The sequence below is a fragment of the Harpia harpyja genome, chromosome 7 (assembly GCF_026419915.1).
Source record: "Harpia harpyja isolate bHarHar1 chromosome 7, bHarHar1 primary haplotype, whole genome shotgun sequence".
Lineage (NCBI taxonomy): Eukaryota > Metazoa > Chordata > Aves > Accipitriformes > Accipitridae > Harpia > Harpia harpyja.
This window is the reverse complement of record NC_068946.1, coordinates 215,828-236,698: the sequence shown is the minus strand read 5'-3', so window position 1 is coordinate 236,698 and position 20,871 is coordinate 215,828.

Genomic DNA, 20,871 nt, shown 5'->3' with positions numbered 1-20,871 from the left:
CCCCTCGGCGCGCCCCGAGCACTTTCCTCGGAGGAGCCTCCGCTGCCAGCCGCTCACCGCGGGAGCAGACGACAACCTCCTGAAGCCGCGGACTAAACGGTATGCTTACAAAGGTAGCCTGTAGAAATACGGGCCGGGGCAGGTGGTAAATCGCGCAGAGACGTCTGGCGTGCAGCGTAGTCCCCGTATGGGAGGAGGGTACCCTGTACGGTAAGGGGGGGATTTGCTGACCGGTAGAGCGGCCGCTAGCGATCTTGGGGGTAGATCGAGCAAATCCGGGGTGACTGCTGCATCCCAGTATCGGGAGCCAGGACGGACCTGTCGATGACTGGTATACAAGAGGCAGGAGAAGGGTAGGCGCACCCCCTCGCAATTGTGCTTGGTTTATTTTTGCAGCTGCTGAAAGGTTGTCAACTGGAGCGATGATTGTGTGATGTGAATGTTTGGAAATTTACGTTGAAGATTTTGCGTGGGTGTGTGGAAATGATATGTTGAAATTTATAGGTGTATGTATGTTTGTTAATGTGTGAACGTCTTTACGTATTAATAGGGGTGATTCCCTGCTTTGTATGCGGGCTTGTAACTGGACTATATAGCAATTAGCATCCGGCTTGGGTTTTGTTGAAGTGTAAATCTTGTGGGAGAAGGTGGTACTGTACATCTAGCAGACGGAAACTGGACTGCCTTGAGTGTTTTCCCCAAATTCCACGCTTTTATGATTGGGAAAGAGTTCACTAAGAATCCGAAATAGTGAGACTGGTGTGTAAAGGAAAATTTAATTCCAGAAATTTGGGACGTGTGGGAGGGAAACTGGGGGAAGACTATAAAGAAGTGTAAGGAACGATTTGCATAGAAGCTTATTAAAAGGAGAAGCCAAAATCAAACTTAAGAATTATTAGGAAGAGCATTAAAATGGGAAACAATCAAGGAGGAGTATTGAGGAAGAGTCCTCTGGGTTGTGTAATTGCCCACTGGAAAGATATTGTTGGGACCGGAGGTACGGAAAGTAAAAAGAACCTTATTAAATATTGCAATCAGCGGTGGCCGTTGCGTAAGTTAGAAGGTGATGCTAAGTGGCCACTTAATGGGTCAATAGATTATAATACTTTATTACAACTAATGCTGTTTTTAAGGAGAGAAGGAAAATGGGCTGAGGTTTCGTATGCAGACATGTTTTTCACCCTCCGAGATCATCCGGAGTGGCAAAGGGACTGTGGAATGGTACCCCTGCAGGACCCCATGGTGCTTGCACTTGAGCGAGAGAACAACAAGGAGTTTAGAGGTAAACTGAGGCGGTGTCGTTCGGCATGTAGTATTGGACAAAGATGTACAAAGACAAATAAAATCCATCAGGCACCAGAACAAGATCTAACTGATTTGTTTAAGCCTCCCCCTCGACCACAGGAACAGGATGCAGACTCGGATAGAACTCCGAGCCCCCCGACCAGCCCTGTATCTTCCCGTACTAGGAGGAAAACTACCCCAACAGCTTTACAAGTACCTCTCCGAGAGGCGGTGGGGCCGGATGGTGGGACGATGTTAATCAAAGTACCCTTTTCTACTGCTGACCTAGGGGAATGGAAAAAGGTTGCAAAAGATTATAGGAGAGATCCGATAGGTGTAACTAAGCATTTCCAATTTACTGTAAAACAGCATAACCCTGATTGGAAGGATATACAGCTATTATTGGAATATATGACTGAGACAGAGAAACAGCTGATTTTAAAAACAGCAGGGAACCTTGCTGAAGATCATTATAAGATTACAGGAGGGGACATTAAGGAATATTTCCCTCTCCAAGACCCAAAGTGAGACGTTACTAGATCTGCACATATGGAAAGATTGCAGGGGTATCAGGAGTGGATTACAAAAGGAATAGAGAGAGCAATCCCCCAAACTATAAATTGGTCAGCTTTATATGCAGTTAAACAGAGTCCTTCCGAGTCTCCATCTGAATTCCTGGATCGATTGAGGGATGTAATGCGCCGCAGCACACCGCTGGATCCTGGGTCAGAGGTAGGAATACAACAACTAGTCTCCCTGGTTTTGGGTCAATCTACAAGGGATATAAGGCGCAAACTTCAGAAATTACGGCCTACAGAGAGTAGGAATTTAGAACTATTGTTGGGTGAAGCATGGAGAGTATTTAGTAACAGAGAGGAAGGATATAGGCAAGGGCAAAGGAAATTAATGGCTGTTATCCAGGAAGAAAGAGGAAGAGGGCCTAGACGAGACTTGCCCCGACTGGGCAAGGATCAATGCGCTTTGTGTAAGAAATTCGGTCATTGGAAAAAGGAATGCCCAAGGAACAAGGAGGATCAGAGGGCTCAAACAGGAAGAACGGTAGCCCACGTGAAGGGAGATTGACGGGAACCTGGGGAATCTACCCTAGCGGATCCACTGGTTATAATTAAGCTAGGGAAAACACAACAAGAGGTAGAATTTTTGGTAGGTACAGGAGCAACATACTCGGTTCTGAATCAAGCTTTGATGCCCCTGGGAGATGATTATGTCATGGTGAAAGGAGCGACTGGCCAAAGTGAAAAGGCATATTTTTGTAAACCTTTAAAATATAAATTAGGAAAACAGTGGGGCATTCATAAATTTTTATATATGCCCAACTCCCCAAAGGCGCTTTTGGGAAGGGACTTGTTGGAACAATTGGGAGCAAAAATTGTATTCAAAAAGGGAGAAATTACTCTGGAGGTAAAAGATCAGCAATATATTCAAATATTGAGCCTAAGCTTAACCAGTCTCCCCCCTAGAAGGAAGCATTAACGAGGACATCTTAAACCAAGTGTACCCGGGGGTATGGGCTACCGATGCAGCTGGAAGAGCGAAAAGTGCTCCACCTGTTGAAGTTAGGATCAAGGAAGGCCGAAAGGCGGTAAGAATTAAACAATATCCCCCAAAGAAGGAAGACAGAGAAGGAATCCGGCCGGCGATAGAAAAATTTTTGCAGTTGGGATTATTAAAAGAATGTGAGTCTGAATTCAATACCCCTATATTACCTGGTCGGAAGCCCGACGGGTCGTATCGGGTGGTCCAAGACTTACGGGCGGTGAATAAGATAACTGAAGATCTTTACCCGGTAGTGGCGAACCCATATACCCTGTTGACCGTATTAACACCTGAATTGACTTGGTTTACTGTTTTAGATTTGAAGGACGCCTTCTTTTGCCTCCCTCTCCATGAAGCCAGCCAGAAATTATTTGCATTTGAATGGGAAAACCCCAAGAGTGGTCGAAAGACCCAGCTCACTTGGACGGTGTTGCCGCAAGGATTTAAGAATAGCCCTACCATTTTTGGCAATCAGCTTGCGAAAAGACTTAGGATCCTGGGAAGCCCCGTCTGAGGAAGGGAAGCTGTTGCAGTACGTGGATGATATCCTGATCGCCACCAAAACAGAGAAAGATTGTATGACATGGACAGTGAGTCTGTTGAATTTCCTGGGACTCCAGGGGTACCGGGTATCCAAGAAAAAGGCACAGGTAATGCAACGCAAAGTGAATTATTTGGGCTATGAAATTAGTGCGGGACAACGAACTTTGGGACAGGCCCGTAAAGAGGCAATATGCCAAACTCGGAGACCTCAGACAGTAAAAGAGTTACGGACCTGTCTTGGAATGACGGGGTGGTGCCGATTGTGGATCTATAATTATGGATTGCTTGTTAAACCACTGTATGCATTGACAGCCACTGAGCAGAAACACCTTGAGTGGAACAAGGAGCCCGAACGAGCCTTTGAGCTACTGAAAAAGGCTTTGATGTCGGCCCCGGCCTTAGGACTCCCAGATGTAAGCCGTTTCTTCTTTACTCCCACGAGAAGCAGGGCGTTGCCCTGGGAATATCAGCACAAAACCTGGCTCCGTATCGACGGGCAGTTGCCTACCTTTCTAAGCAGTTAGACACGACTGCAAAAGGTTGGCCTGGATGCCTGCGGGCGGTTGCGGCTGTGATGTTGAATATACAGGAAGCCCGAAAGTTTACTCTGGGCCAGAAAATGACTGTTTTGGTGTCTCACACAGCATCAGCAGTACTGGAAGCGAAAGGTGGACATTGGCTCTCTCCGCAAAGATTCCTGAGATATCAAGCTATATTGGCAGAGCAGGATGATGTGGAGTTTGTAGTCACTAACATTGTCAACCCAGCTTCTTTTCTCAGCGGGAGCACAGGAGAACCGGTACATCATGACTGTTTGGAAACCATCGAAGCAACATACGCCAGTCGCCCGGACCTGAAAGACAGCCCGATGGAAAACGGGGAAACTTGGTTCACAGACGGAAGCAGTTATGTCCTAAACGGTAATCGACACGCGGGATACGCCGTCACCACCAGCCGAGAGGTAACAGCATCAGGGGCTTTGCCTATGAACACCTCTGCACAGAAGGCAGAAATAATTGCTCTAGCCCGCGCCCTGGAATTGGCCCAGGGCAAAGTTGTGAACATTTATACAGACTCAAAATATGCCTTTGGAGTTGTACACGCACATGGAGCAATTTGGAAGGAGAGAGGACTATGGAGTTCTCAAGGGAAAAATATCAAACACGCAGAAGAAATTCTGAAGTTACTGGAAGCTGTCCAGCTCCCTAAGAAAGTAGCAATTATGCATATTAAGGCACACCAGAAAGTGAGCTCAGATTTGGAAAGAGGGAATGAGCTGGCGGACAGAGAGGCAAAACAAGTGGCCAAAACAAAGGTAAAAACGGAAGGGGCCTTAATTCCTGATGGGCAGATTTCCCTAGAAGGTAAGCCAGAATACACCAAGGAAGATCAGAAGCTCATTACAGATTTAGAAGGGTCATATAATGAAGAGGGGTGGGCTCATACCCCACAAGGAAAGCTAATCGTTCCCTCTTGCTTATTATGGCATTTGATACGGGAGGAACATAGGAAAAGACATTGGGGAACAGAGGCTCTGTATAATCATTTGATAAGAGAAATTGTGGCTAGAAATTTATACACCACGGTGAGGCAGGTGACTCAACAGTGTGATCTTTGCCTCCAGACTAATCCTAAAAAAACCCCAAAGCCGGAAATGGGCCAGATTGGAAAAGGGAGTGGGCCTGGACAACAATGGCAAATTGATTTTACAGAACTTCCAAGAAAAGCGGGGGGTATCGATATTTATCGGTACTAACCGATACCTTTTCAGGTTGGCCAGAAGCATTCCCAACAAGAACGGCTAAAGCTCGGGAGGTAACTAAAATGTTGGTACAAGGGATAATACCACGTTTTGGGGTTCCAGCAACCATATCCTCTGACAGAGGACCACATTTTGTCTCAAAAATAGTACAACAAATTAGCCGCCATTTGGGTATAGATTGGCAGCTTCATACTCCATATCACCCCCAGTCGAGTGGTCAAGTGGAAAAAATGAGCCACTTAATCAAACAGCAAATTGTGAAATTAGGACAAGAAGCAAATTTGACATGGCCTCAGTCTCTCCCTTTAGCCCTTCTGCGTATACGAACAAGACCAAGGGCGAAAGAAGGGCTGAGCCCCTTTGAAATTCTGTACGGACAACCCTATGGGATACAGAGAGGGGTGTCTGTACAAGCGGGGGATGAAATTATGACTTCTTACATGGTAGCATTAGGTAAACAACTTACTTAACTTAATAAAATCAGGAAGCATGTGGTAGGGACTCGAGGGAGAGGTTTGGATGGGCCTGTACGTAATATACAACCAGGAGATTATGTGTATATAAAGCCTCTTACAGAAAAAACTCTGGAGCCGCAGTGGGAAGGACCATTTCAAGTATTACTTACCTCCTTCACCGCGATTAGGATCAAGGAACAGAGCGCCTGGATCCATCACACTAGGGTGAAGAAGGCACCCAAAGGACAATGGACTTCACAAGAAAAGGCACCTTTGAAGCTCAAATTTGTAAGACATTGATTGTCATGCTCCTGAGTTGGACCTTGCCTAAGGGGCAGGCTTGGGATCGAAATACTTATTTAAATATGACAGAGAGTATCTCGAAAGTACTAAATTTATCAGATTGTTGGGTATGTAATCCCCTTCCTCAGGGGAACATGGAACTCCCCTTTTTAGGAGTCCCAACCACAAATTGGACATCTCTGATTAAAGACGGGCCAGACAGGAATGGATTATGCCTTTATGGAAAGGGAAATACCCAGCGGGGACCCAGCTTTGATCTGGAGGTACCTGACCCTAAAGAGGTCTTAATTACTGGCCGTTGCTTAAATATTACTGATAATATTTGGGGAGACTCTTACAGTGAGTGGAAAAAGAATCAGTTACGACGAAAACTCGAGACCAACAAATACTTTGAGAGGATGCTAGATAGGGAAACAATGTATTAGAAGTACTAGGATTAGATATAGTAAAAGAATTTACTATTTTCTAGAAAAGGGGGGACTGAGACAAGGGGAGTCAAAAGAATCGCTGTAGACATAATAAAGGGGGATGAGAGATGATGTTTAGCGCTTACATTGTTGAAATTAGCTGAGGCAAAGGCAGTCTTTGATACGAAGAGCTGGTCCCAAGGACCAGCCAATGAGGTAGAGACAGCTCCCGATACGAAGCAGGAGCAGGCCCCAAGAGCCAGCTAAGACCGGTCTTGCGGCTTGGGTGAATACCAAGAAATCACTGAGCCTGCGCAAGAAAAAAGGTTACTAGCGGTGACGAAGAGGAGTCATCTCTCTTCATCTCTGCGACCACCAGACGACTACCATAAAGAGGCCCTGCGCAAGCGCAGTTGAGAGGAGACTATGGCAATGACCTCTCGGAGCTAATTTTAATAGGAAGCGGGGATAGGTCACGCATATGTATAGGCGTATTGTGAATATGTAACACCTGACTGTATAAACTTGAGACAAACTGCCGAGTCGGGTGCGCGCGACTTTGGTGGGACTACCCCCCGTGCTGCCCAGCGCTGAATGAACATACCTACTTTACAATCTCACTGACTGTGGAGTCTGTTTTCCGCACGTCACCGATGCCGAGAAAGCTACTTTCAAAGAATTGAAACAGGCTGTAACAGGGGTGCCAGCCCTAGGCCTGCCAGATCTCACAAAGACATTTGAACTTTTCACTCGCGGAAGAAGAGGTATAGCTCTGGGCATCCTGGCCCAATATTTAGGGCCAAGTGGGCGAGCTGTGGCCTACTTCTCGAAGCGATTAGATCACGTGAGTCTGGGATGCTCTGGTCGTCTGAGAGCCGTCGCTGCAACTGCGCTACTGATCCAGGAAGCTCCTAAGTTCACCTGAGGACAAAGGATCGCTGTACGTTTCCCATACGATAACTGTTGCGCTAAAACAGAAAGGGGGGCATTGGTTATCCCCTAGCAGAATGCTGAAATACCGAGTGGTGTTGCTGGAACAAGACGATGTTTACTTAAGAACTACTACCACCGTTAACCCTGTTGCGTTTTCAACAACTGATCAAGTTAAAGGAGAACTGGAACGTGACTGCTTGCAGACAATCGAAAGAGTTTACCCCAGCTGACTGGATCTCGGAGATGTGCCGCTAGAAGAAACAGACTGGGAACTCTATACCGACGGAAGCGGTTTCATCTGTGAAGGAAAACGTTTATCGAGATAGACAGTAACAACCGAGGAGATAATTGCGTTGCGAACTTTGCCTTCGATGATATCTGCCCAAAAGGCTGAATTGAGAGCTCTTATTCGAGCTCTGGAACTAAGTCAAGGAAAGCGAGTCAACATTTGGACAGACTCAAAGTACGCTTTTGGAGTAGTACGTGCGCATGGAGCGATATGGAGAGAGAGAGAGAGGACTGTTATCTGCACAAGGAACCACCATTCAGCATGCAGAACAAATACCGAAATTGTTAGAAACCGTTCAAAAACCAACAGCAGTCACGATAACGCGCTGTAAAGCGCATCAGTTAGGTAAGACTGTTCCTAACGCAGGTAACCGACTGGCTGATAAAGCTGCTAAAGAGGCTGCAGAAGAAGGCATCCTAGCGCTAGTTCCAGAGAAAAGTATAAAATTGCCTAAAGAAACTCCAAATTATAATGAAAAAGATGGAAGAATTAATTGTTAGATTGCAGGCTAACAAAATGAAACAGGACAGGCTGTAACACCGACAGGTCAAATAACAGTCCCGCCCACAATAAGAAGAGAAACTGCCCGAGCTGAGCATAACAAAGGCTATCGGGGAACAGAAAGTAAAATATGACAAAGATTGTTTAAACATTTATAAGCGGATGTGAAATTTATATATAAAATGATCCCCAAATCAGTAATAAGATTATCTTTGGAATTATTAAATAAGGAAATTTTTTAGGGGAATACTAGCAAATTGATTTTATAGAATTGCCTTGAAAAGAAGGGTCTATCCTAGTTTTAGTTGATATCTTTACTGGGTGGCCCGAGGCTTTCCCTTGTCGCACCGACAAAGCAAGAGAAGTAGTTAGAGTCTTGCTCAAAGAGATAATACCAAAATATGGGGTGCCTGTAAGAATGTCATCTGACAATGGCCCTCATTTTATAGCAAAGATGATGAGACAAGTTGAGCAAAGTATTATCTATAGATTGAGACTATCACACCCCATATAGACCACAAGCAAGGGGGGGCGGGGGGGGGGGGGGGGGGAAGAAAGAGAATGAACTATACCCTTAAGCAACAGTTGAGTAAAATTTGTCAGGAAACCTCACTCACTCATATGGGTTAAAGCCTTACCCATGGCTCTATTAAGAATCAGAGTATAGCCAGAAGAGAAAGAAAATTTAAGTCATTATGCAATGTTATATGAAAGACCGTATCAAGAGACCTATGTTCTGAGTATCTGGAGTGGCTTTGGAGATATGTTTTTAAAAGGTGTTATGATTTCTTTAAGAAATTCTTTTCAAGAACGTCGTCAGTATGTCTCCGCAGCTGGACCCTTAGAATTGGACGTAGCAGCGCATCCCTTCCGACCAGGAGATTGAATATATATAAAATCACTGAGAAGCGGAAAGGACCCTATCGAGTCATTTTAACAACACTTACAGCAGTAAAGGTCTGGGAGAAGAACCTTGGCTTCATTATTCAAGACTAAAGAAAGCACCAACAGGGAATTGGAAGTCTAAAGAAACTGGCCCTTTGAAACTGAAAACCTGTAAGTAAGTTTCACGTTATCTCTTTGGGAAAACAATTGTGTAAAGTTTATAATATTGGGGTTGCTATTAGGAATATTGTCAAGGGCAGTAATCTTTTTGTGTGTTATAGGGTTTAAGTATTTTTTTTGAGGGGTTCTAAACACAAGATAAACAAAATGAAACAATTATTGTTTGAGCTATTAATCTTGATATTAACCGTTTCTGTAATTTTGATTAAAAAAAAAAAAAATTCTAGTTTTGGAATTGATTCAAAGTTTTGTAAAGACACAAAATTTAACCTCGATAACAGCCTGCCTTCCGATTCCAAAGTCAGATGAAAATCTAGTTCCGTGGAGAATACTGACATTGAATTTAACCAAAACTTGAGAAAAGACGTAGAACAATGAGAATCATTTTAGCAAATTAAATTGGATGGATTTAAAAGGCAATTATTTTTTTAAATTTGAAAGAAGGAATTATAGCATTTTGAATTATAACATTACCAAACCATCCACCTCACGGACAAAAGAATTAATTTATCGCCCTTCGGGAGAGACTTGTACAAACACCCCTTGGGGCGGTCAGCTGCCAAAACCGTAGAGACAAGTGCGAAAAGGAACTTGGGATCCTATTTAAAATATAAAACGATGTTTAGAATTTACTGGAGTTCCAGGATCCTTGTTAGATCCACCCAGAGTCAGGACCATCTATGGAAATTTAGATTGGTTTAGACAAAGAGAGAAAAATCACACATCCTAAAGAGAAGGGTATGAAAGTTTAGACTCGCAACTCCTCTGACCCCCAAATCCAAAGACTTTCTCTAGTAGCTAAAGCTCTAAGATGGGGGATGTATTTGTAGAAAGTAGAATAATATTTTAAATGATCCTGGGTCCCCTCTTAATAGTGGAAAAAAATTAGCTTGGAATTGACTGTAGTAAAGGACAGGTGAAAAGTTTAGGGTTAACTGTTTGGGTGAATAGTGATGATATACGATCCACTCGCCTTTTCCTGAAGGACAAAAGCAAATAATGGACTTTAGACTTAATAACTCCCTCCTCTCTCTGGAAGAAATCTCCCTTGTGGCCTCGGCGGTGGACCTGGGTAAATCGAAAAGATGATACCTGGCAATTGCCAAGTCTTAGAACTAAAATAAGACGGGTATTAAAATCTGTATTTTTACCCCAGTGAACAGCTCGCCAAGAGTCATCTTACTTTGACATCTTTCATTCCATAAACGAAGCGCCTGCTTCTGAACTTCCCATGGGTGTTGTGGAGTTTTATTCGGGATTTCGGTACCGCAGCTGCGGGCCGGGGCTGGAGGAGCCCCAGGTGCGGGCAGTGAGGCTGATGGCGACGGCCCCTCCCTGGAAAGGGGGGGCTGCCGGGGGAGGGGCCGCGGCGGGGCCGGTGGGAGCCCAGGCAGGAGCGGAGCGGTGGCCGGGCTGCGGCTGCCCCTCGGGAGAAGGTGAGCGGGGCCGGGCGCCCCTCGGACCGCGACCGTCCCTAGGCGGGGGTGGCCCGGGGGAGGTGGGGGCCGCCTGTGCCGAGGCCGGGGCGGGGGCCGGGGCCCTGGGGGCTCGCGGGGGGCCGGGAGCACGTGGGCCGGGGGGGGGCCCGGGCCCCGTGGCGGGGCTTGCGCAATCGCCCGGCGGGTCCCGGGGAAAGCCCCGAGGAGGACGGCGGGGTCCGTGCCGGACGCGCGGAGCGGCAGCGGGGCGGGGCCGCGCCGTGCCGGAGCGGCGGCGGCGGCGGCGGCGGGCGCTGCCCGGAGCCGGGCGGGGGGGTGCCGCGCCGTGCCGGGGCGGCGGCGGCGGCGGGGACTGACCGGAGCCGGAGCCGGGCGGGGGGTGCCGCGCCGTGGCGGTAGCCGGCGGCGGGGACTGTCCGGAGCCGGCGGCGGGCGGCGGGAGCGCGCCGGAGCTGCCCGGAGCGGCGCTGGGGGCTCGGCGGGGACTGCGGCTGCGCCGGCGTGGGGGTGGGCGGAAACGGAAGCGGCGTCCCCTCGGGGCATGCCGGGAGCTGTAGTTTCCGCGGACTCGGCGGCCGGGCAGCCGCGTGGCTCTCTGGCGCGGCGTAGTCCTCGCTGCTGCTGCTGCTGCTGCCGCCGCCGCCGCGGCCCCCGGAGTGCGACCAGGTCAGACTCAGGAGCGTTGCCGGTTTCGCGTGGTTTTCCGCGGGCTTCCCGCTGCGCCCGCTCCCCGACCAGCCCTCCCGGGCGCATGCGCCGTCCTGCGCGTGGGGCAGCCCGGCGTTCGCGCGCCGGCTCCGGCCCCTCCGGCGCATGCGCGGTCCCCGGGAGCAGCGTGGCGGCGCGCGGGTCTCGGCGGCAGCGGGCGAGCGCCGGGACCGCGGGTGAGGCGAGCGATCCCCTCCGGCGGGGGCGGGGGCGGGGGCGAGGGGTGCCTCCTGCCCGCTGGCCGCCCGGGGCTGGCGGGACGGGAAGCTGCGAAGCGGCCGCCGCGGCAGGCTGCCGGTCCGCCGGAGGCGAGCCGGGCCAGGGCAGCGCCGGGGAGTTCCCCGAGAGCGAGCCGGTAGAAGGGAAGAGGGGACGGAGGCGGGCACCCCCCAGGCGCGGCCAGCGGGCGCCTGCCCGAGTCGCCAGAGCTCCCCCGGCCCCGCTCGGGCCGTGCGGCTGCCCCCAGCTCCAGCCCCTCCCCTGAAGCCTGCGGTGTAGCCGCAGGCAGCCCCCGAGCCCTGTCGCGAGGGCAGCAAGCTGGCCCTGCGGTGGTCTCGAGTCTCCCTTAACGGGGGTGCCGTTAGCAGCGGCGCGGGGAACGAGCGGCGTCTGCGGAAGCCCCTGCGGAAGGAGGGGCTCCGGCCAGGGTCGAGCTGCGGTACTAACGGTCACTGCTGCCTCTTTCCCTCTCCCAGAGGCCACGCTGTGGGTGCGGTTGTCCGTTCATCCCCTGGGGATGCCGTTGACTGCAGCAGCCTCAGGCTTGCGTGGGCTGTCTCTGCCTGGCCTCCCTCTCCTCGCGGCGCGGGAGCGCAGAGGGACAAGGCGGAGCGCTTACTGGCTGTGGGCGGGAGCTGCGGAAGCTGGAGAGGCCACAGAAAGGTAAAGAAGAAGAAGCGGAAGGCCGTCTGGCTGGCAGCTGCCTCCCGCTGCAGGCAAGAGAGAGCCTGCCTCTCCGGGTGTGGGAGCATCCCTCCTCGTAGTCCGCAGCAGGTCAGACCGCCAGGGTCCGTATGCACGACCAGCAGCGGGGTACGGCTACGTAGCGAGCGAGCGAGGCTACGCGTCTAGGAGGCCTCATCTCGTAAGAGCTGTGAGACGCTCGCGTGTTCCGTTACGTGGAGGACAGCCAAGCGACGGGAGTTGCAGAAGAGGAAGGGAGGAGAGAAGGAGAAAGAAGCGTCTGAGCTGGCAAGGTCTCCTGGCAGCTCCAAGAGCGAGAGCTGTGGTGAGTCCTGGGCCCTCGAGGCCCTGTCGCTCCTCTTGTGCGTCCCGGTCCCTCCTTCCCCCTCTCCTGGCCCCCTCGCTTTCCCATGCTGCTGTGACGTTTGGGGTTTTTTGGGTGGTGTTTGTGGGTTTTTTTGGTTTTTTTTTTTTCTTCCCTGTACCTCTCCTCTTCTGTCTATTCTCTTGTCCTGCTCCCTCTTCCTCTCCCCCTTTCTCTCTCTTGTTCGACTGCCCCCCTTCCTTTTCCTCTCTGCGTTCTTGTCCTGCTCCCTCTCCCTCTTCCCCCCCCCCCCGCCGCCCCCCCGTCTTTCTCCTGCAGCCAGTCGCTGTTTTTTCCTTTTCCATCTCCTTGTCCTGATCTGCATCCACCTCTTTCCCCGCCTCCCAATTTCTCTGGCCTGTTCCCTGGCGTTCTTTTTCTCTCTGCGCCTGTATGTGCCGCTCTGTGTCCCTGCCTTCCTATCTCTCTTCTTTCTACTTTCTCTTGCTCTCTCTATCCCTTTGTCTTGCTCGCTGTTGCTGTTTATTTTTGTCATTCTGGATCTCACTGTCCCCGTCCTCCTTCCTGTTCATCTCTTACTCTCTCTGACCCTTTGTGCTGCTTCCTGCCCCTTTTTTATTCACCCTTCCTCTCTCTGCAGGGCTCCTGATACTTCTCTTTCTAAATTCCCCAACCCCCTGTGCTTCTCACGGTCTCTGTCTCTCTCGCTGTCTCTCGCTGTCTCTCTCTCTCTCTCTCGTTGTCATTGTTCTTGTCTGTCGCTCTGTCTTGCTTCCTGTCCCGTCGTTTCTCGCTGTATCCCTTTGTCCCGCTCCCTGCTCGTATTTGTATTCCTCTCTGTCCTGAGGACCGTCCCAGTTTTTTATCTCCGTCCTGCCGCTGTCCTGATTTGTCCTTCTCTGCCATGTTCCCTGTCCCTCTTTCTGTCTCTTTTCCTCTGTCCCTGCTGCTTATTTCTCCATCTCTGTCCAGACCCCTGTCGCTTCCCCCCCGCCCCGCCTTGCTGTCCCTCTGCCTTGCTTTCTTTCGCTACCTTTTCTGTCTGTCTCTCTCTGCCCCGTTCCCTCTCCCGTCCTTTCTAACTGTGTACCCCTGTCTAGCTAGCTGTCTCTTCTTTCTTTTTTCTGTTCCTCAGTATTTTTTCTTTTTCTGTATCTCTCTCCCACTGCCCATCGCAGTTGGTTTTCTCCCCTCCGCTGCTGGCCTGCTCTTTGTCCCTTTTGTCTCTCTCTGTCCTTCTGTCGTGCTCCCTGTGTCTATTTAATCCCTTCATCTCTGTCCTGCAGCCCGTCGCTGTTTTTTTTTTTTTTCTCTTCCGTCCCTTTGTCCTGCTCCCCGTCCTTGTGTCTCTTTCCCTTGGTTCTGCCTCCCGTCCCTTTTTCCTTTCTTGCTCCATCTCTCTGTCCTGCTCCCTATCCCTCTCGTGCTCTCTCTGTTTCTGTGTCCGTCTCCTTGCCTTTCCCCACGTTCTCTGTCTTGTTCCCTCTTTGGTTTTCTTGTTTTCCGGGTGGCTGGGCCCGGCTACCCGCGGGGGTGCTTCGGCTCGGGGGTTTGGGGTGGGGGCCTGGCCGTGCCGGCCATGGCGGGGAAATAAAGCCTGAAACGGCAATCGTGAAGCGACGCCCTGCCTGTGCTGGGGCTGCCCCGCCGAGGCGTGGGGCCGGGCCCTCCGCCGGTCCCGAGCACTCCCCAAAACTGCGCGTGGGGCCCCGGGGGTGCAGGGCTGTGGGGTGGCTACGCTCGGCGTCGCCCGTGGGCGCTGCAGGGTCAGAAATGGAGAACAAGTTTTCTGTTCCTGGGGCTTGACAACAGGCTCGCCTGGCTGATTTTGGGGCTCGGAAACAGACCGAGCTGCTGCGCGGCTTTGGGCCCAGAAACAGAGGTCCGGCCCTGCGTTTTTGGGCCTTGAGAACAGGCTCGGCAGCCGGGTTTTTTGGCTCCCAAATGGGCCCCGAGTCAGCCGGCGTGGGGGCCAAAAGCGGGAGCCGGCTTGGCTGGTTTGGCAGGCGGGTGGGAGGGTGTGGGGAGCTGCGGGGGGAAGCAGGGGGTGGGCAGGGCACGTGGACCCTCCCCGGAGATGGGGGTCTGGTTGTGTCGGACGCCGAAGTTCGGGAGGCCGGCACGCAGCCGGCCGAACTCAACATCTGCGATGGTCTGTGGGGGGGGAAAGGCGCTTTTCAGACCCCACGTGCCCTCTTTGAGTCCAGCTCTTCTTTCTGCACGGCTCAGAATAGTTGTTCAGTAATTAATCGCCCAAACTAACGCATATTTATACGGCGTGTAACTCTGATGTTTAATCCTAATGCTCCGGTTTTGACAGCAGTTGATATACAACCTTATGGAAAGCCCAGGCCGTTGCACATAGCTGGAGCTTGTAAGGAGAAGCAGCTGAAATCAGCCGGAGCTTCAGTGCGGAGCTGGGGCTTCAGTGAGCCAGAACTGTAGCAAGCGGGAGCTGGAACGAGGCGGGGTGTCCGCTGTCTGGAGCGTGCGTTAGCCAGAGGCAAAATTACCTGCGGCTGTGACGAGCAGGAGCCGCGATGAGCTGGAGCGTCTTTTCGCTGGAGCGTCCGTCGGCCGGACCGTGCTCCCAGCACGGCCGAAGAGCGGCCGGGCGCAGGCAGGGCTGTCCGCAGCGAGCGGCTCCGAGCAGCAGGGAGGTGAGTTGTCCTTCTGCCAGCGGGGAGCCCGGCCTCTTCCCTCGGGGATGCGATCCACGCCACGCTCCTCTCTCTGCGTGGAGGGTCTCGCCCGGTCCGTTCCCGCGGGCGGAAGCGAGGTGGGGGTCCCCCGGCTCTCCTGGGGCAGCCCCCCCCCCCCCCCCCCGCGAGGGGGCGCGGGCGAGGTGTCGTCGTCCCCTCGGTACCGGGCAAAGGGGAGAGAAACCGGCCGGTGGGAGCTCCTGGGGTGCAGAGCCCTTCCGGCAGAATCCTCCCCTGTCTTTTCACCGTTGGCTGGGTGTGACAAGCAGGTTCATTTCTTTGTCTCCTCTTTTCCCAGTGTCACCTTCCGCGTCACACGAAGAAAATCCTGCGTGGTTAATTCCGCTTGCCGCTCAGGTAATCGCACGTATCGGGCTGGGGGAGCGGAGAGAAACACTTGCGAGTTCGAGGGCACTACAGATGCTCCACGTTAAACCCACAGAAAAGGCAAATTTGCTGCTAGTGCAGAAGAGCTGATGGAAAAATTGCTGTTAACAGATCGTGCCCTGTTCCTGAACTGGTCCCTTGATATGTTTTTGTTTCAGGTGAAAGAACGAAATTTCCTGTCTGGTAAATTCAGAGCTGCCTGTTAGCTTCTTTAGGGTCGAGTGTTTCTCTTCTCTCTGTTCATACTGATTTTATGGGCAAGTTGGAGATAGCCTTTTATTTTTTTATGTATAACTGAATTTTTAGGAATATGTGGTGTCCCTGTAGTTCACTTTTGAGCACCTAGATGCCAGTAGAAATGTAATGGGTGAAACATGATGGAAACTGGTACTTAAACTTGATTTTTATTTGTATTTTTTTTTTTTTTTCTTCCCCATTAAGAGTGGTGATGGCGTGTTGTCCCGTGGCACAATCCCCATTCCGTTCAGCAGAGTCTTCAGTCTAGGCCTTTTAAGTAAAAAAGTTTGTCCTTCCAAAAAAGGACTAGTCGGACCGAGGCGTAGACTTGGAGAGTCGCTTAAGTACGTGATCGGAATTAAAGCCAACTTTCAGTTAATGTTGCTGCTGTTGGTCTTTGCTTTCATTGCTTTCTCCACCACTCCCTCATGGTTGGGAGCTCTGAATCGTAATTTTTTTCAGTCTCTAGTACATTCCACCCCACCCCCCCCCCCCCCCCCCCCCAAAGAAAAAGGAGAGGCAGTGTCTAAAAGTGAATTAGTTTCCCCACAAATGCGTGAGTAAATAAAATCTGAGTTATGATGATTAAAACCATAAAAAAATGACCCCAGTCTTGCAGATCTGGACTATTTCTGAACAGGCGTTCATCACACGCAGAAGTCGTTAGGGTACGGATCACCTGCGCTTCATGCTCTGACGAGACAAAATGCTGAGGCAGGGATGAGCTCTGAAAGAAAAAAAAAAAAAAAAAAAAGGATACAGGGTCACGGTTTTGTTTTGTTGTTGCTTGTTTTTAAAGAGTGCATTATTGACTGGTGCCAGCCTGCAGAGCTCTTCTGCTGCCTGACCTCTCCTTCTCTTTCATGGCTGTAATTGTCATTTGGATAATCGTAGAAGAGCAATTAAGTTACTTGCCTCTGTGAATGTGCTGGTAATACCAGGAAGGCAAATGCTTGAACCAGTAGTGAATAACTTGGCTACAAGTAGAATTTCTGAAGGAAGAACAGCGGCAGCAACAGGAAGCAAATAGCAAGTGACCAAAAATTTGCGTGTGTCAAACGCATCAAAGCTTTATTGCCAAATGTTGTTTGGCAATATGTTCCAAATGGCTTTTTTTTGGTAAACGTAAATTTTCAGGAAGTTCAGGGTTGCGTGTGGCAAAACGCGTCCCTCTGCGTACGCATCCTGCTACGTAAATAGCATGGGTCAATGGCAAGTCCAGCGGCAGGGCTGTTGTTCCCTACTCTCGACGTTGCCGTAGTAGCGTTGCGGTATTGAGACCTTAACGGACGGGCTGAGGAACGGAAGGAGAATGCCCGTTTTCTGTAAGGGCTCAGAATGCCGACCCTTTTCTCTGCCTGCCGCTCCCCTGTGCGTGAGATGAAGCTGTTTTATTTTTCTCCCTTGTTCCTGGTCTAAATATTTCTGGAGCTGTTGCTGCTGTGGGTTTGCAATTTGTGTTACTGCGTTTTTGTAGCATTCTAGCGATGGGTCGTTTCTACTGTGGCGAAGCATCGAGATACGGTTTTCGGTTTAAAGCGTCAGAAACTACGTTCACCGAAACCGGTAACTGGCGGCGTAGGTGAAACCGATCTGGCGCGTGCAGCTGTGCTGGCAGGGATGCTCGGTGGCTCCTCGTGAAAACGGCAAGGGGTGTGTGTGTGGACATCCGTAGGGTTGTGCTCTGGGTCCGAGAGCGTTAACGTATTTTTGCTGTTGGAAGATGGAATGGAGCGCGTGCCTGTTAAATCTCAGGGCAGTCAAAAGCTAGGAGGGACCCTGAGCGGGTTTGGTGGCACAACTGCGGTTTTGAAAGATCTTGACCGTTTGGAGCAACGGCCTGGAAAAAATCATTCCTTTTTTGCAACGAGGCAGTTCACAAGGACAGATGTGTTGCTGTGCCCTTTAGCAAAAACACTCGACTTAGGACATATAGGGTGATGAAGTCTTGGCTATACTAAGGCTTGAGAAAATGTATGTAGGTCTCTCTGTCTGTCACCTGCGTGTATCTAGGAAAGTGAGTTCTAGTGAAACTAAAGTTACCAATGAGTCAAAAAAAAAAAAAAAAAAAAAAAATAAAGGCACGGTTGTCTGAAAAATGCAAAAGCTTTAGTGGCCTGTGTCAACAGCTGTACCGAAGATGATGCAAAAATACTTTTTGCTCTGCTCAGTCGTACTGTCTTCACAAACCTTCACAAAAAAAGGCAGCTTTGGATTCCTACCCGGTTTTATGCTAAAGTTTTGTTTTGTTTTTTCGTTTGTTGGGGGTTTTTTCTCCCCCTCTCTCAGGTGGATGTCAGCTGCCACCATTTCACCGTGGTTGCCCTTTCTTCTGCCGTGAAAGTACAAGACGGATGGAAAGATTCCGTAGTGGTCTGCAAGTACAAGGTACGCCTACGATGTGTGTCTGCATTTTTCCAAAGGTACTTGTAGTATGGACTTTAAAGTTAACATTAAGAACGTGCCAACTCTCCTTCCACATTTTTTCTGTGAAATATTTTAATACGAATACTAAAACTAAGGTCTGTTCTGGAGCACGTTACGCCTACGCCAGGTTGACTTCCCTCTGTCTATTTCCTCTTCCTAAAAGCATGTAATCTTCTGTTTCCGTGCGCTTACTAGTAAATGATACCGTGAAAATAATTTTGTACTAAAAGAGGGGAGAAACTGTTCGTAAGAGTTCAGCTGTTCGGAAGAAACGGGCTTTGTTTTCACGATAAAAGCTTTATGCTTCTGCAGTCAATGAGTTTTTTTAAATATCTTATAGGAGTACTCGACAACCTTACTGAGATAACTAGCACCTGTACTAAAAGCAATCAAGGTCAAAGAAGAGACGCGGACAAAACAGGACAAACTGGCGTCGCTTCCGTGTGTTTTCCAGGTTTTCCCAGGAAGCATCAGCAGCCTTGTAACTAGTGAGTCCTGAGGTGGTTTTGGTGAGTTACTGCTTCAATAATGTATTTTTATTGGATGTATATAAACATGGGCACACCCTTTTAGTGTAAAGTGAATTATTGAGATTCATTCTTTATTTTTCATTTTGCTCTTTGAAGTTTTCCACTTCACTTTCAGCTTTATTCACCAAACGAGCAAGATGCAAAGCAGCAGCAGCAGCGCAAGGGCTGTAGCTGTTGCGGTGGATCCGTAAGCGTAGATTCTGATTGCGTACGACCTCGTCCCGCAGCCTCCCAGGGTTATCTCCCTGCAGCAGTGCTGTAAGGAAGGGAGGAGACGTTTTCCAACACCGGCAAGAGTGTTTACTTGTATGCTAAGAAGGTGTTCAAAATGGTATCGATTAGCCTAAATGCTGATTTTAAGCGTTCAAATCGCTCTTAACTTTTAAAGGAGGTGGTGTATTTCGAGCTGACCTGTTTACCTGGAATCCTCCTTTAGCTCAGCGACTCTTCTTGTGCACCCCCAGCCTCCGCTGGCAGGGCGGTATGAGAAGCTGGAAGGTCCTTGACTTAGTATAAACACTGCTTAGCAACAACTAAAGCGTCGGTGTGTTGTCAACATTGTTCTCATCCTAAATCCAAAATGGCCCTGTACTGGCTACTCAGGAGAAAATTAACTTTATTCCAGCCGAAACCAGGACAACCCCAAACCCCCTGATTCTGGGTCTGCAACGGAAAAAACCGAACGAATTTGGGACTCCTGGGAAAGCCAAATCCGCCTGGATTTGTGCAGCTGGAAAGCAAAAAAACCCACCCCATTTTCATGCACAAAACCACAACCAAAAGATCTCCCCTTTTTATGTTGTGGAAAAGCACTGAAACACACCCCAAACTGAGTATTTTGAAAAAGCAGAAAACTCCCCAGTTTGGGGAAGATTGGGGGTGAAGCACAGGCAGTTTGAGGGGCATTGCTGGGGGTCCTCCCGGTGTGGATTCTCTGTTGCGGGTTATCCCAGGTGAGTTACCTGCTGTGGATCATCCCGGGTGGACTCCCTGGGGTAGGTCATCCCCACCCGTGTCCCCCCGTGCACCTTTGTACCCTCCCCTACCCTCCCGCCGTGTGTATTTCTCCCCCATATGCCCCCCTGTTGCTCCGGCCCGCCCCCTTCACCCACGCGAGTTGTTTCCCCCCGCATCCCCTGCTCTCCTATCTCCTGCCCCCCCCCCCCCGCCTTTCCCTCCTCCGTATTCCACACACCCACCCCCCCCATCATCCGTCAGGCTTCAGACCCCTGGCGTGCTGCCTGCACCCCATTCTCTGTCATTTTTTTTCTTCTTTTCCTTACAAGTTGTTGTTGTTATTTCTTTTTAATGATTCAACTGTTTTTGTTTCAAGCCACGAGTTTTCCCACTTCCGCCCTTCCGATTGTCTCCCCGTCCCACTGGGGGCGGGGGAGCGAGCGAGCGGTCGCGTGGGGCTTCGTTGCCGGCTGGCGTTAAACCACGGCACGAGGTGAGTTGGAAGCCCTGCCTGGCTAATGCTGGAGGCTCTCTGTGTTCCTCCTGCCGTCTTGACGGGCCGTCCTTGTTCTTCATTGCCGCTTTATAGCGAGCGCCTCTTGCTCCGTAAGCAGCAGTACTCGGGCCGTGCAGGTACTGCGCGTTGCAGGCAGCAAAGGGCAATTGTGACGCTTGCTGGCGGGAGCGGCAAGGAGTGCGGAGCCACGCTCCTGTAGGGAGCAAAGATGGAACCTCGAGGGCTCTACGGTCATCTGCTGAGGACATCTAATATCCCGACGCGCCTCTTTTGCTTTCCCTGCTTCCCGTCTAATTACCTTGCACGCCGGAGGGCAGGGCGGTAAGTAACACCGTGCAGCGTCTCTTCGATAAGAGACAAGCCCCGCCCAAGAAGCCTTGCGTGCGTGCAGGATTAGGAGAGCAGAGTTGTGATAGCACAGAGGTGAGGAAAGGTGCGCCCACCCCAAGAGAGCCCCAGGATCGCCAGGGTATCGCTCACTTGCAGGTCGGCCGCTCGCATCTGGTCCGCTGGGACGCGCCGTTTCCTGCTGAACAGAGCTGCCCCTCTGGCACGAAGCAGCTTTGGGTCTCTCGTGGCCTGCCTTCAGGCTGTCACCTGAACCAGGCGTTATTTTTTTTTGTTTGTTTGTTTTTAAATC